Source organism: Anabrus simplex, chromosome 2 (genome assembly GCF_040414725.1).
Source record: "Anabrus simplex isolate iqAnaSimp1 chromosome 2, ASM4041472v1, whole genome shotgun sequence".
Lineage (NCBI taxonomy): Eukaryota > Metazoa > Arthropoda > Insecta > Orthoptera > Tettigoniidae > Anabrus > Anabrus simplex.
The window spans coordinates 643,496,506-643,511,823 of NC_090266.1; the positions used below are offsets into that span (position 1 = coordinate 643,496,506).

The window sequence follows — 15,318 nt, forward strand, 5'->3', positions numbered from 1 at the left end:
GAAACAAGAAATTTGATTCAGGTAAATTGCAAGATGAAAGTAAAAGGAAAGAATTCCAGATAGAATTAAGAAACCGCTTTGAAGCTCTTGCTGTTGAACCAGAACTTATGATGGATGTTGAATTATGGAAGAAAGTCAAGGACATATATTTAGACGTTAGTGAGAAGGTGCTTGGATTTCACAATTATCTCAAGAAGGAATGGATGTCTGATGATACTTGGAAAAAAATAGAGGCTAGAAAGCTAGTTAAGGCAAAGATTAATATGTGTAAAACAAGACAACAGAAAGCCGCAGCACAAAAGGAATATGTGGAACCTGATAAGAGTGTGAAGAAAAGAGTAAGAAAAGATCATATCGTCCCTTGATAGCCAAAAGGGCCAACGTTACATTTTTTGCAAAATTGAGTTATTAGTATATTTGTATTTAGCGATGTGAAATACACATTCTGGCAAAGGGGCAGACGTTTTAGTCCCACAGTAAGCCGAAAAATACAAAATTAAAGTATGAGTCAAGGGCGAACGTTCTCCAGGCGTTACCGTCATAAGGGCCAACGTCCTATCTTGACAATACATGTAGCCTGTTTTACGAACGAAAATAGGGTACGTTATATCTTTAATTGGAGCTTTGTTACAATTACAGATAATGTAATTTACAGTGTATCATTATGTATGTAACCGTATTATACTTAAGCATCAGCTACAGATACAGTTTACCGTGTTTTGTTTGTAATATTCATGTTGGCAACATCTGTTTATAACACAATCTTAGACTGAGATTTCTCGTGGTCTGTCGTATTTGTGTCGAATATCAACAGTTAGAGAAGAAATAATTCCACCAGACTTCAGTTTACAAATAAGTCATCCATAACAACATTTAGAGGTAAGGTAATAAACATTTATCTTATATCAAATTACGTAACTTAACATTGTGCCTTGTTTTTAGGCCAAGCGGTTTAAGAGTCTTGTGAGGTTATGCTATTTTAATATTATCGTTATTGTACGTTTTAGACGTTACTGTGTACAGTTAATTACAGTTTGAAGTTAGATTATACTTTGCCATTAATGCTTAGGCTTAGCCATACTTCAAGAGATGGGCTTTCTATTGTTTTTCAATATTTATTTCATAATTACGAATATGTTTACACGAAGTTCGCGAAGTCTTCTACTTGATTTTAAAATAACAGAAAACTTCAAAATAGTGATTTTAAACCTTGTGCAGGCTGTAAATAAACCATGGCTTTTTTTTTTTAGTGACGACGAACTGTACCACTATGTCAGCACGGTCTCGTCGTATTCTTCAACTCGCATTACACACATTTGAAGGAGCCCTTAATTACAGCTTTAAAGAGAGTACATCTCCAGAATCACAACATCAGCCGTTGGTAAATAGTGAAATTGTTCATCTTGTTGATCCTGTTGAAGTAAGTTCAAATCTATCTGAATTTGAACAGTTCGAGGAAGCTTATAATGACCGAATTGGAGAACGTGCAACTATATGTCCACAAAACGATCAATTTAGCATTAGTGACATTATTTTTGAGCCTGTGGAAGTAGGTACAAATATAAGTGATCGTGAACTGGACCATTTTGTGTCTAGTAATAATGACATTCAAACAATTAGTGAGTTTGCAACAGAAGCAGATTGTACGGTAACCTTGAACTCGACCCTTAAACAGTCTTCAATCAACAACACTCAGGAAATTCCTTCAGCAGCAATTATTGTAGGAACACAGGGCAGTGTACAAAATGATGCCCACAGTGGTAATGCTCAAGGGTGCGTAGTTAGTGATAGTGAGTGCGTAGGAAAAACAGGAAAGCGAAAACAAAGGCCAATTTCTGCAAAACTGAACAATAAAATAGCTAGAAGGGAGGGAAGGGAGTACACAAACTCTAAAGGTTTTCATAAAAATAAGAGGAGTTTGGGTAAAAACCCATGCTTTGGACGAAAGTGCACTAAATCTGTTAGCTGTCATTTATTCACAGAGAATGATAGGAAAGTGATTTTCGAATCATATTGGCAGCTGGGTTCCCTTAAACAGCAACATGATTTTTTGTTGTCTAACATCCAGCAGAATGCCATTCAACGGCGTCGTAAAGACAAACAGTCAGATAGGAAGCAAATTACTAGGCATTTTTTCCTACCACTAGGGGAACATAAGCATAGAGTGTGTAGAAGGTTTTTTATTGCTACCCTTGGGATCAGTGACAAACTTGTGCGTTATACGGAAGATCATAAGACCGGCATAAACACATCAAAACCTGATAATCGTGGAAAACATCCACCGAAAAATAAGACTCCTAATTCTGTTAAAATTGATGCTGAAAATTTCATTGAGAGATTGCCTGCTGTCCCTTCTCATTACTGCAGGTCAAAAACCATTAGGAAGTACTTGCCTGTTGAACTGAGAAATATTAGCTTTGTGTATAGGCTCTATAAGAGAGACTGTTGTCAAAAAAGTAAAATTGCAGTTTCAGCAAAGGTTTTTAGGCAGATTTTCTTGACGTACAATATAGGGTTCCATCACCCCAAAAAAGACAAGTGCAAATTTTGTGAAAAGTACAAACACATGTCTCCTGCTGAAAAAACAGCAGAAGATATGCATAAAATCACAGACCACGAGAGAGAGAAAGAAGCTTCCCTATTAGCTTTCAAAGCAGATCAGCTGTTAAGTAAAACGCATTCAGAATACCTATGTACAAGTTTTGACTTACAGAGAGTACTTAACACCCCCCATGGAGACAGCATGTTGCTATTTTATTCTAGAAAATATGCTGTATACAATTTGACTATGTATGAGAGCGCCACTAGAAATGGTTTTTGTTATGTTTGGGGAGAATCTGACGGGCAGAGGGGAGCAAATGAAGTCTGTTCTATTATGGATATGTATCTGCAGGAAGTAGATAAACGAGGCATCAAGCACTTGCTCCTTTACTGTGATTCATGCCCTGGACAGAACAAGAATCAGCAAATGCTAGGGACACTGAGATCATTTCTTAGCCAATCTATTTCAGTTCAGACAATTAAAATAACATACCTAATGCCAGGGCATTCCTTCATGCCTGCCGATTCAATGCATTCCACAATTGAATCAAACTACCGAAGGAAAACCATATGGGCTCCCAGTGAGTGGTCCACAATTATTCGTAATTCCCGAACACAGCCTGCTCCATATGAGGTAAAAGTGCTGACATACAAAGATTTCTGTGGCTGGAAAGAATTTGTTGGTGATATTTCCATGATAAGACCAGATGGGACTAAGGTAATGTTGAGGGATGTAAGACAAGTTTTATTTTCTAAGGACTCATCTAAGGTATTAGTAAAATGCTCATTGCAGCTTAATGATGGTACAGAGACTGAAATCAAGCAAAAATCTAAGAGATAACCCCGAGCTGCCCTAGTAAAACCTCGAGTTCTTTATACTAAGAAACTTCCAATATCTTCAGCCAAGTACAAGGATTTGCGTAACTTGTGCACATCAGGTGTTATTCCTTCTTGTTACCATGATGAATACCTCAGTCTAAAGCCCATGCCTAATGTACCAGACACACTGTTAGAAACAGATGAAGAGGATATCTGAGTGGAAATTCTACTTTATTTGACAAGTACTCTAGTATTTTGATTTTATTTCAAGTAATGTTGTTTAAATTTCTAGCTAGATCATTCCGAACTTTTGTTTTTTTATTACCCCATAGTATTAGTACGCTGATAACTTGTTTTATCTTTTGTTATGTGTAGTCTATTTTTATGGCTGTAAGATTATTTTAAAATGATTAAAGAATATAAACACATTGATGTGATTTGATTACCCGATTTCCTTTTAATTTGTGTGCAGTTTTACCTCCTTCAATAATAATTACTTGAGATTGAGATTCAGCACAGCCAAATTGACATCCAAATACTTGCTGCCAAAAGGGCCAATGTCAGATAAAGTTTCCTACAAAAGGGCCAAGGTATTAATTCCAATATGGAGGCTTACTGGCAAAAGGGCGAACGTCGCAGTTTTAACATGTATTTTATATCTATTTCCGTTATAACCAATAATAACAGAAAACACCTGTATCAACATAAACAGAAAAGTTGCACGCTTCATATGAACTATCATTATTTACCTGAATATAAACTAACACTTCCTGAAACGTTTTTTGCTTCTCCTGAAAAATTAACAAAATGTAACGTTGGCCCTTTTGGCTATCAAGGGACGATATACAGTGGGTAGATGAACAAGCACGAATGGCAGAAGAGGCATCAGCAAGGGGAGATGCTAAGGAATTGTATAGTATCACAAAGAAACTGTCAAGGAGAGGATTTATCAGGAATAAACCCATTAGAAACAAGAGAGGCGAACTACTGACCACCCCGGAAGAACAGCTACAGAGATGGAAGGAACATTTCTCAGAGTTGCTCAATAGAGATACAGAACAGAATGATAACCAACAACTGGAACCAGTAGATAGTGACCCAAGAATAAATTTACACCCTCCAACCTGTTCAGAAATAGAGGAGGCCTTGAAATAGATTAACTGGAAAAGCACCCAGCATGGATAATATCGTGCCAGAAATACTTAAAGCAGATATTGAGACCTCGGTAAAATTATTGCACCCCCTGTTGGAAAGGATCTGGAATGAAGAAAAGCTACCAGCTGAATGGAAGAAAGGCCTGATTGTTAAGATACCAAAGAAGGGGATATTACTAAGTGTGATAACTGGAGAGGAATTACATTGTTGTCGGTACCAAGTAAGGTGCTTTCAAGGATCATTTTAGAGCGGGCGAAGGATGTTGTGGAATTGCGCCTTAGAAGGGAACAGGCTGGTTTTCGTAAACACCGTAGCTGTGTCGATCTCATAAACACTTTCAGAATCATCTTGGAACAAAGTACAGAATGGCAGAACACCCTCTACTTGACTTTCATTGATTTTGAGAAGGCCTTCAACTCTGTAAATAGAAAAGTTATGTGGCAAACACTTGAAGAATATGGTATACCACAAAAGATTCAGAATATTATAAAGGATATGTACAAGGGTTATAAATGTCAGGTTCTGCATATGGGAGATATTACTGAACCAATAGATGTGACCTCAGGAGTTCGACAGGGCTGTATTCTTTCTCCGACGCTTTTCCTACTTGTGTTGGATAGTGTGCTCAGGAGAGTGTATCGAGGTCGGAAAAGGGGGATCCAGTGGGGCTTACAAGATAGGTTAGAAGACCTTGTTTTTGCAGATGACATCTGCCTACTGGCTCAACGGTTCAGAGATATGGAAGAGAAGATTAAGCGGTTGAAGGAGGAGGCAGAGGATGCTGGACTTATCAGGAAAGCAAATGGTGCTTTTGTTCAATTGTATCCTATATGGAAAAACAAGAACATTTCTAGAAAAACTAAGCTACGACTTTTTAACACAAATGTTAAGTCCGTTCTGCTTTACAGCTGTGAAATGTGGAAAGTTACCCAGAAGACGACTAAACAGCTGCAAGTCTTCGTGAATCGCTGTCTAAGACGTATCATCAACAGAAGATGGCCGGATGTTATTTCAAATGAAGATCTATGGGAAGAAACTAACCAGCAGCCAATTGAAATGCAGATAAGGGAGAGAAAATGGCGTTGGATAGGACATACTTTAAGGAAGCCCGCTGGAGCCATTGAAAAGACAGCGCTCGACTGGAACCCCCAAAGGCGCTAGAAAGCGCAGATGTCCAAAGAAGACCTGGAAAAGGACGATCGAGGAGGAATGTCTAACAGTGGGAAACACTTGAAATGAAGTGAAGAGGTTAGCCAACAATAGGAACAGGGGGAAGTGTTTCATGGAAGCCCTATGCTCCAGGAGGAGCAACAGGAAATAAGTCCAAGTAAGTCAAGTCATATATTTTTGAACCATATTCAGTGTTTTGTATATAAAATGGAAAATAGTTCTCTAATAGTACCTATTTATAATTCTCTCTTTTTTTCACTTTTTTATTCAAGGATTTGGTCAATATCTGAATTGTGCACCTATTAAAAATTTCAGGTTAGCAGTAATTCTACGCTTCCTTGCCACAGGAGATTCATATAGTAGCCTGCCTCTTTCACGTCTTTTTTAAAGTGACCCTCATTTTTCGGGTAACATAAAATAATATGTCCGATAAGTAATGATTAGCATAAGTACATCTTCATCCCACCAGGCAGCCATGCTTCTGCACAGAGAAGCAGGCAGAGACTTGCGAAAACGTTCCTTTCTCATCTACACAGATGTTAAGCATCCCTTTGTGCTCGCTGAGAAAACAGACTCCAGCTGGCTCAGAGTGAGCGGCTTAAGGCCAGCTCGAACTACACTCAGAACTTTGCCCAAACTGACGCAGATCTGTACATCCCTTAACCAATTAAACGAATGATGAGTATGGAGTTGGGGAAATCTGAGAATAATACAACCTATGACAATAAAGTTTGGTGAATGAAGTCAGAATGGTCGATCCGGCAACACTGGCGACATGCAACGCTGCACCTGCGTAGCAGCAGGTTTTGACTACCTGCTAGCAACGTTGTTCAGTTGAGCATCTTGTGTGTGCCAGGTAAGACCTGTTTGACACAGTGCGTGTTTAGTTCTGAACGGCAAAAAGGAACATGAACGACCAAAAGATCAATGTACAGTCTTGTTTTAATCTTGGCAAGACACCGAAAGAAACGCATGCGATGCTGGTACGTGTTTATGAAGATCAAGCATTGTCCTTGAAGGGTGTGTACGAGTGGTTCGCCCATTTTCGAGGAGGCCGGGAAAGTGTTTCTGACAACCCCCATAGCGGAAGACAAGCGACTGCCGTCAGTGACGAAAACACTGAGAAGGTGAGGACATTAATCACAGACGATCGGCGATTAACTGTGCGCATTATAACGGATGAACTGCAAATTAACCATGAATCCGTACGACAAGTCATTACCCAGAAGTTAGGGAAGAGGAAAACGTGTTCTCGCCTTGTGCCACATCACTTGACTGACGATCAAAAGCAGGCATGTTTAGAGGCTTCACAGGATTTTGTCGAAAAGGCGGTTGTGACACCAAATTTCTTGAATGGTATCGTTACAGAGGATGAAACCCGGTGTCTCAGGTATGACCCTGAAACGAAACGACGAAGCATGGAATGGCGTTCTCCGGGATCCCCTCGTCGGAAAATGGTCAGAGCTGAAAAGTCATGCATCAAAACGATGCTCATCAACTTTTTTGATAGTCAAGGCAATATCCACAAGGAATTTCTACCTGAGGGAACGACGACAAATGCTGCACGGTACATTGAAATTTTGACCTGTTTCATGAAATGTCTACGCAGTTTACGACCCCAGTACGCACAAAAAGGTTCATGGTTTTTTTGTCCATGACAACACTCACCCACACACAGCCAATATCGTCAAACAGTTTATGGCAAAGAAGGGGGTGGTGCAACTTGAACATCCCCCGTACTCGCCAGATCTCAATCCTCCAGACTTCTTCCTATTGCCACGACTCAATCTTACTTTGAAAGGAAAGAGAATTGACGATATTTCTGACATCCAACAAAACATGACGAGGCTTTTGAACACCACTCCAAAGGAAGACTTCTTGCAAAGTTTCCAGGACACGTATCGCCGATCTCAGCAGTGCATAGTTATGGGAGGGGACTATTTCGAAGGACAATAAGGTCAATGTCGTGCATTGTTCATCTATGTTGATAGTACAGGACTTTTCACCGAACTTTATTGTCACAGGTTGTATTATAAAGTATTCACAGTATAACTGATTTTTAACATGCACTCCTTAAGAACAGCCAGAAGATTTTATCAATATATACAGTCTGATACGAAGGAAATGTATTAAATGGAGTACTGGCATTACATACACTATGTATTCATTGGGCTGACACACTGCAGAAGCCACTCCACCGATTGTACACCAGGGATTAACTACGGTCTGGCCTCCTGTTACTACTGTACCAGCTTCCATTGCAGAATCCTAAAAATTAGAAACATTAAAAAAACATGAATGATTGAAACTGGGCATTAATATAGATGTAAACACTTCTCTTGATAAATATTTCAGACATCTATAATATCAATAGAATTTCTGAAAAAATTCACGTACAGAACGATATTCAAGGTGAAATGGAATTTCAATATGACAAGGATAAACACATAAACTTTATTATAACCTTCCAATGGTCTCCAGATCAGTTATAGAGCCACTGAAGGTTATGGTAAAGAAGAAGTCAATGGAAATTGCATGGAAGTATACGTCCAGTTACTATACGTCCAACTGTGTTTGCCGGCCGAGATGACTCACTCATTTGAATAGGAAATTTTGACGGAAATAGGAAGGCATAATTTCATAAGCTCAAAACCCCGTGGTCATTGGATAATTACATCCAGAAAAACATCATCTAGTGTATAAGCGGAAACCAGTAAATGAAACCAGGTCCAGGAATAGCATGTACGGCGGAGGCTATGGTTTGAACGATGCAAGTTCAGTGATCAAAAAGGCGTTGGTGAATACAATCGACTGTACACGCCAAGAAGATATAAGTGAATGGCTAAGCGTGTACCTTTGCATGATTTCTTAATCAAGAGAGTTACCTTGTCATAGAAGGCTTTCCTCAAATGTCAAATACAGATGGAAAGGAAATTATAGACCAGTGATTTGTCAGAAATGATAAAATGTGAACCAATGTTATTATTGTAATATTTAAATAGGATTTTGTTTCATATGAACAATGCTAGTGTAAAAATTGAGATTGAAGGTCGAGAGAAAGAACTGCTAGGTACATTTAAGAAGGAAGCTAGCTGAAAATTGTAAGGCTTGAGAAGTTATTGCGAGAGCAATACGGAAAGAAATTGTAATAATAATAATAATAATAATAATAATAATAATAATAATAATAATGTCTAGCATCTTACACAAGAAACAAGGCGAGTGTTTTTCGATTAACATTGAAATACTGTATGTCATATCGCTGTACTAATTCCGATTGTACGAGTTTCAGGTTAGAATGCCCACGAAGGTGGAAGATTGTTACTGTAATCCAATAACCAAATCAACCCTGAGGGCTTGAAAATGATTAGTGTCCTGACAGGTCTGGAACTATGGGGAAATGAAATAAGAGTTAAAATTCAACCAGATGAGAGGATAGTGATGAGCTACAAGAATCCGTCAATGATAAGTACCCCAAGATGTGGTCTTCCCTCTATTCTGTCATGTAGAATGCATAGCAGTAACGTAGATTTTTTCTTTCCTTTTATTTGTCACGAAGTGACATAATTAAGATACAACTTGAGTAACATAATGTGATCATCGTAAATATTCAGTGATATCTGTAATTGCAGTTAAGTTTTCAATAAGGAGATATTGGAATCATGGTTCCGTGCAATATTCAACTTTTAAAGCATGCATTCGTGGTACTTATTCCGGGATTTCAAGATTGTTCGTGAGTGTAGGAAATATTGTCCTCATAATTGAAATGACATACTAGCTACTGCGTACATAATTCTTGTGAGATGATGTGATTTACGTGTTGTTTTTTTTTTTGAGATCCTCTTATATGATAACTTTCATGTGCGTGTATGATCTGAGTAAGATGTGAATATTTCGGCAGGTTAATGCTAGGATCATTCTAACGCGTATTTCTTGATAAGAAGGTTTTTTCAGATATATGTACTTGTATATTTTTTGAATGGATAATTATGAATAGGCATGGTGCGAATGTACGGTGACGTGAATAGTATATGATAGGGTCATCGATAGAATGTCAATATAACAAAAATGAAGTTGCTGTGATATATGATTTGTTGAAAATAAGCATTATGGAAGTGTAGTATGGTCTTTGAGAATTTTAATGAGCTGAAGGTTGAGGATGATTAAATAAAATATTCATCACGCAAAGTTGAAGTGACATCAGAAATAGACAAGCGATAGGATTTGATGCCGGGCTGAGTGGCTCAGACGGTTAAGGCGCTGGCCTTCTAACCCCAACTTGGCAGGTTCGATCCTGGCTCAGTCCGGTGGTATTTGAAGGTGCTCAAATACGACAGCCCCGTGTCGGTAGATTTACTGGCATGTAAAAGAACTCCTGCGGGACTAAATTCCGGCACCTCGGCGTCTCCGAAGACCTTAAAAAGAAGTTAGTGGGACGTAAAGGAAAGAACATCAATTAGGATTTGATGATAGTGTTTTGCTTAATGTTCCGAAGATACTGAGTATTGAAACGTGTGCTGTCTTCAAAATATTAATCTATGGCACGGTACAGATGCGAATGTCACATAGTTGATCGGATAATCATTGATAGAGGATCTTTGACAGTAAACGACATTAAGATGAAGGTAATGAAATGTCACATACTTAAATGATGATTTTGTCATCTGAAGCAGGGCACGACTAGTATTTATTTAAGTAGTTGCTTTGTAGTATGGATTCTCGTAGCTAGTAGTAGATCTTCATAATTTTCAGGAGAATAATCTCGGTGAAGCCAGGTGCTGTTTGACCGTTTCCAAGCCTTTTTATTTATTAATGGTATTATCAGCTGGATGTTGTATATTTTAGGTGTGGCGGATATGAGGTTCCAGGAGATGATGTTTCTGCTTTGATTGAATTTTCTTGTTAGAATTAGTTGCAGTGTCTCTGAATAGTATGTGTTTACGTTATTAACAGGTGACAGCATTGAAAATAAGCTATTATGGGATACTCAAGTTGTTAGATAGACAGTTAATTCATGCAATGAGTCATAATTTTGATGGAATATATAGAAAGATAAAATCTTGAATTAATGAGTGACATATATGAGAATGACAATAAAACGATAGTAAGATAATTTAATGTGTTGTGATAAATAAGCCTTCAGCAAGTTCCATGTTGGATTTGTTACAAGATTTAGATTTATTTATTTATTTATTTATTTATTTATTGGTGACAAAAGGTCCCATGAGCCTCTGGCTCGTGATAGGGACAATACAGTACATACTTTTTTAAGGCAACACAATAATTACATTTCATATACAATGGCTTTTCTGTAAAGTGACAAGTACTTTTTTTTTTTTTTTTTTACATGTTAGGATCATAATTTTTCAGAAGTATATTCAGATATTGCATGGCTGTAATATACTAAATATGGACAATATATATATATTATTGTATTAATTAAAGCAAGTTATATAGAGATTATATTAAGATATCTGTAAAAGAGTAATATTCCTTCAGTTTTTTCTTAAAACATATAACCGATTTAGAGTTCTTTATAACAGGAGGCAACACATTATATTCCCTAAACATTGATGATTCTATGCCTTTCACTCCGTACTTTACTGAATTAGAATGAGAGCGATATATCCTTAATGATCCTCTAGTTTCATATCCATGAATTTCACTAAAATGGGAGAAGTTAACAGTAGAATGGGTTAATTTCCTGTCTAGCTTATACATAAAGACTGCTGATGAAAATGCAATTTGTTTATGGAATGGCAGAATATTTGACTCTGAAAAAACTTCATGTGATGGTTTGAGGAAGGGGAATCCATACATGATTTTGATGGCTCTTTTTTGTAGGATTTCCAAATTATTAATGTAATCTTTCCTACATCTTCCCCAAATAAAGCTTGCGTATGTTAGATGTGGGTGGATCATTGCATAATATATACACTTCTATTGTTGATGAGAAAAATTACTGTATCTTAATCTGTGCATTATTCCTATCAAAGGGGTAATTTTGCTGATTACATAATCAATATGGCTTTTCCAGGAAAGTGTTGAGTCTAATATTATACCAAGATACTTAGCTGAGTTGACTCGCTCTATTACTTGGTCCTTTAGGATAACAGTGTTAGCCGCTCTTATCTTATGGGCTGTTTTATGAAAGATTAGGTATTTTGTTTTAGTCACATTTATGATCATTTTTTTAGATAAAGCCCAGTCCGATAACTTGTCCAAGTCACAATTCATGTCTTCCATAATTCGTGTTTCACATAGTCCTTTGTAAGTTATTAAGGTATCATCAGCAAATACTTTACATTTCCCCTTTAGTGTTAGAGATTGTATGTCATTAATATAAATCAGAAATAGAATTGGACCTAGTACTGAGCCCTGCGGTATTCCCGTTTTTGTCTGCTGCTTAAAACTTTTAGTATCGTTAATCATCACATATTGTGTTCGATTTGATAAATAATTTTGGAACCATTTGTGTGCTAAACCTCTAATTCCTGCTAATTTTAACTTGTTCAGAAGTATTTTGTGGTCAACCAGGTCAAATGCTTTTTTAAGATCTATGAGTAGCCCTGCTGCTAATTTATTTTCATCTAAGGTCTTTTGAACCTCTATTACTGTATCAAATACAGCATTATCAGTTCCTCTATTTGGGAGAAACCCATATTGATTATTGGAAAAGTAATTAGTTTTACACAGAAAATTTACCAATCTAGTTTTTACTACCATTTCTATGAGTTTTCCAATTGCAGATAATATACTAATTGGTCTGTAATTGGATGGATCTGTGTTATCTCCTGATTTAAAGATAGGTACAATTCTGGCACATTTGAGTAATTGGGGTATTTCTCCACTGAGAATTGAACGGTTAATAATTTCCACAATATATGGCACTAAACTTTCAACACAGGTTTTTAACATGACATTGGTTATTTTATCTTCAGTTAAATTATTTTTATTTTTTAGAGAAGTGATAATTTTGAGCACTTCACATTCATCAGTAGGAGACATGAAAATACTATTAGTTTGACTTTCAGCTGTTGTGCTGCCATGAACTTGCTCATCTTCAGGAAGACCTTTTCTTATATTTTCAGCTACATTAACGTATAGTTCATTTAGGTTATTGCATATGTCCTCTGTGTTTACCACCAGATGGCTGATTTCATGTTTATGTCCAAGCTTCCTATTTAACACTTCATTGACTACATACCATGTTTCTTTTTGGTTTTTGCAATTCTGTAATCTGTGTTCATAATACCTTTTTTGTAACTCTCTCCTCAATTTGGTTATTTTATTACTGATTCTTTTGTATTCTTCAATTAGTTCTGCAGAGGGGTTTTTTACTTTAGTTTTTGAAAACAGTGAGTCTTTGATGTGAATCAGTGTTAGTAATTCTTGGGTAACCCAAGGTTTTAGGGGAATGTCTTTGGGGTTCTTTCTTTTTATTGAAATTGAGCTTAAGTTATTTGTTATATTGAATACATGACATTTTTTACTACTATTTGTGACAAGTATGTGATCAATTAATGTGGAGGTTGTTTTTGTTACTCTAGTTGGGTATTTGTTATTACATGTTATATAGCCGTAAGTTGTTATTAAATTGTCATACAAAGTTCTGTTTCTGGAGGTAGAAAGCAAGTCTATATTTGTATCTCTAAGTATTATTGAAGTATGCCCTGAACTGCTATTTAGGATATTTTCTAGATCAAACAAAAAACTTGGAGAGTTACTATCCTGTGGGTTATAAATGGTAATGATTTCATATCTTTGATTTCCTTTTGTAATCATGACTTGCAGTATGCTATGAGATTTATTTATTTCATTTATGACATTGCTTTTCCATCTGTTTGAAACATAAAGCGAAACACCCCCACCTATCTGCTCTCTTACCACATGATGAGAAGTGTAGTTTTTTATTTCAAAAGCGTGGGTTAGTTTGTTGGTTAACCAATTTTCGGAGATTGCAAGAATATCTACTTCTTTAATCTGATCTAAGATAATTTGTATATTATCAAATTTATTTTTCATGCTTTGTGCATTTATGTGTAGGCCTTTCAATTCACATGATCTACTTTCTGAAACTCTATCTTTAATATAATTATATAGGGTTTCACATTTAAATTCGTGTACTTCAAGAAATTTGTTTTCAGGATCCAGGTTTGGTTATGTAAGGACAAAAATTTGAAATTAAGAAAAGAAAGCTTGGAATTGGAGCGGGCACAACACAATCAAAGGTTACCTCGTTGTTTCCAGATCAGCTGGAGTGAGCAAGTTCATGCAGAACTTCAGGGTTTGCCACTAGCCTCGAAGGACCGCCCTGGAACTTACGGATATACACTTTACAGTCCCTGACCCATGTGCCAAATATTTTCCCCTGTTGCCGTAGCTCGCGGCATTTTTTGGCGAGGGTCTCATTCCTAGGCGTTAAGTGCTCGTTGATATAGATGTTATTTACCGAGCTATATCCGATTTCGTTCGTTTTTAGTGTCTTTTTTTGTCGTCTGCTACTGAGGATTTCTTCTTTCTTCCATCGATTAACAAACTTCACGATGATAGGTTGTGGTTCAGGTTTCGTGGATGGAAGTCTGTGTGCAGCGTCAATATCTTCGGGCTTTATATCGACTCCCAGCGCCTTGCCAACTTCAGTTACTTTCTGGAACACTTTTTCATCCTTTTCAGCAGGAACTCCATACACTAGTAAATTGTTTTTGCGTTGATACTGCTTCAAGTCTCCTAGCTCGTTCACGGCTGCCGTTGTCGCAATTTCCGCATTTTTCTGATCTTTCCTCAAAGTGTCTAGTTCTTTCTTGAGGTCATCATATTTTTCGGAAAGAAAGGTCGCTAATTTCCGTAATTCTTTGTTTTCTTCCGTTAGTACTTTGAGGGACTCTTCCAGTTGTTTGGAGAAGTTCGCCATAACCTCATTTATGTTAGGTTGTGCAATGCAGTCTTCACGTTTACACGACCATTGGAATTGTTCTTCCTTACGGAAGTTTTGGAGAGTTTCTTTGTTCATTTTTACACATGTTACGTGGAACCAACGTTCGCATTTACCATCACAGCCTACAGCCTGTTGATTGTTTTTTATTTTCTTGCCACACGGGGAGCACACGAACACCATGATGTTGTTTATCTTATTTATTTAGTTGTAGCTGTTTGAGTGCTAATTAGATTTTGTTTTAATGGTTTCCTGAGTTATTAATGTTACTGATCTGCAGTATATTCCTGAAGAATTGTGGATATTACTCACATAAATTTGTTTTTTCGTCACTTCACTTAATATATCACATACTCACTGCCGCCATTTTCTTCAGTTAGTTTCTTAAGTTAGTTTATTACCAACGTGTGATTGTGTTATGATCCAAATCAACAGAGCATGAAATGTCAACTCTATTTTTATTTTCCAATCATGTTGTAATGTAAATATTATTGTTATTCTATCTCCATTTATGTTTGATGAATTAAACTGGAATATTCTTCCAAGGAACTACTGTAGAATTTTCGAGATTTTATTTTGTTGAATTGGAAATTAGAATAGTCTTACATAGTTAAGTGGAATGAATTCTTGCTATAGTAACAAGAGCCTAGTATCAAGTAGAAATAACTGTAACCGGTGTTCGTCGAATGTCCAGCCGA

At 36.9% G+C, this 15,318-nt stretch overlaps 1 pseudogene; it reads right to left on the reverse strand.

Annotated features, from left to right (window-relative positions):
- The window catches only part of LOC136862987 (inactive selenide, water dikinase-like protein), a 285,058-nt pseudogene that overhangs the window by 117,969 nt on the left and 151,771 nt on the right, over positions 1–15,318 (reverse strand).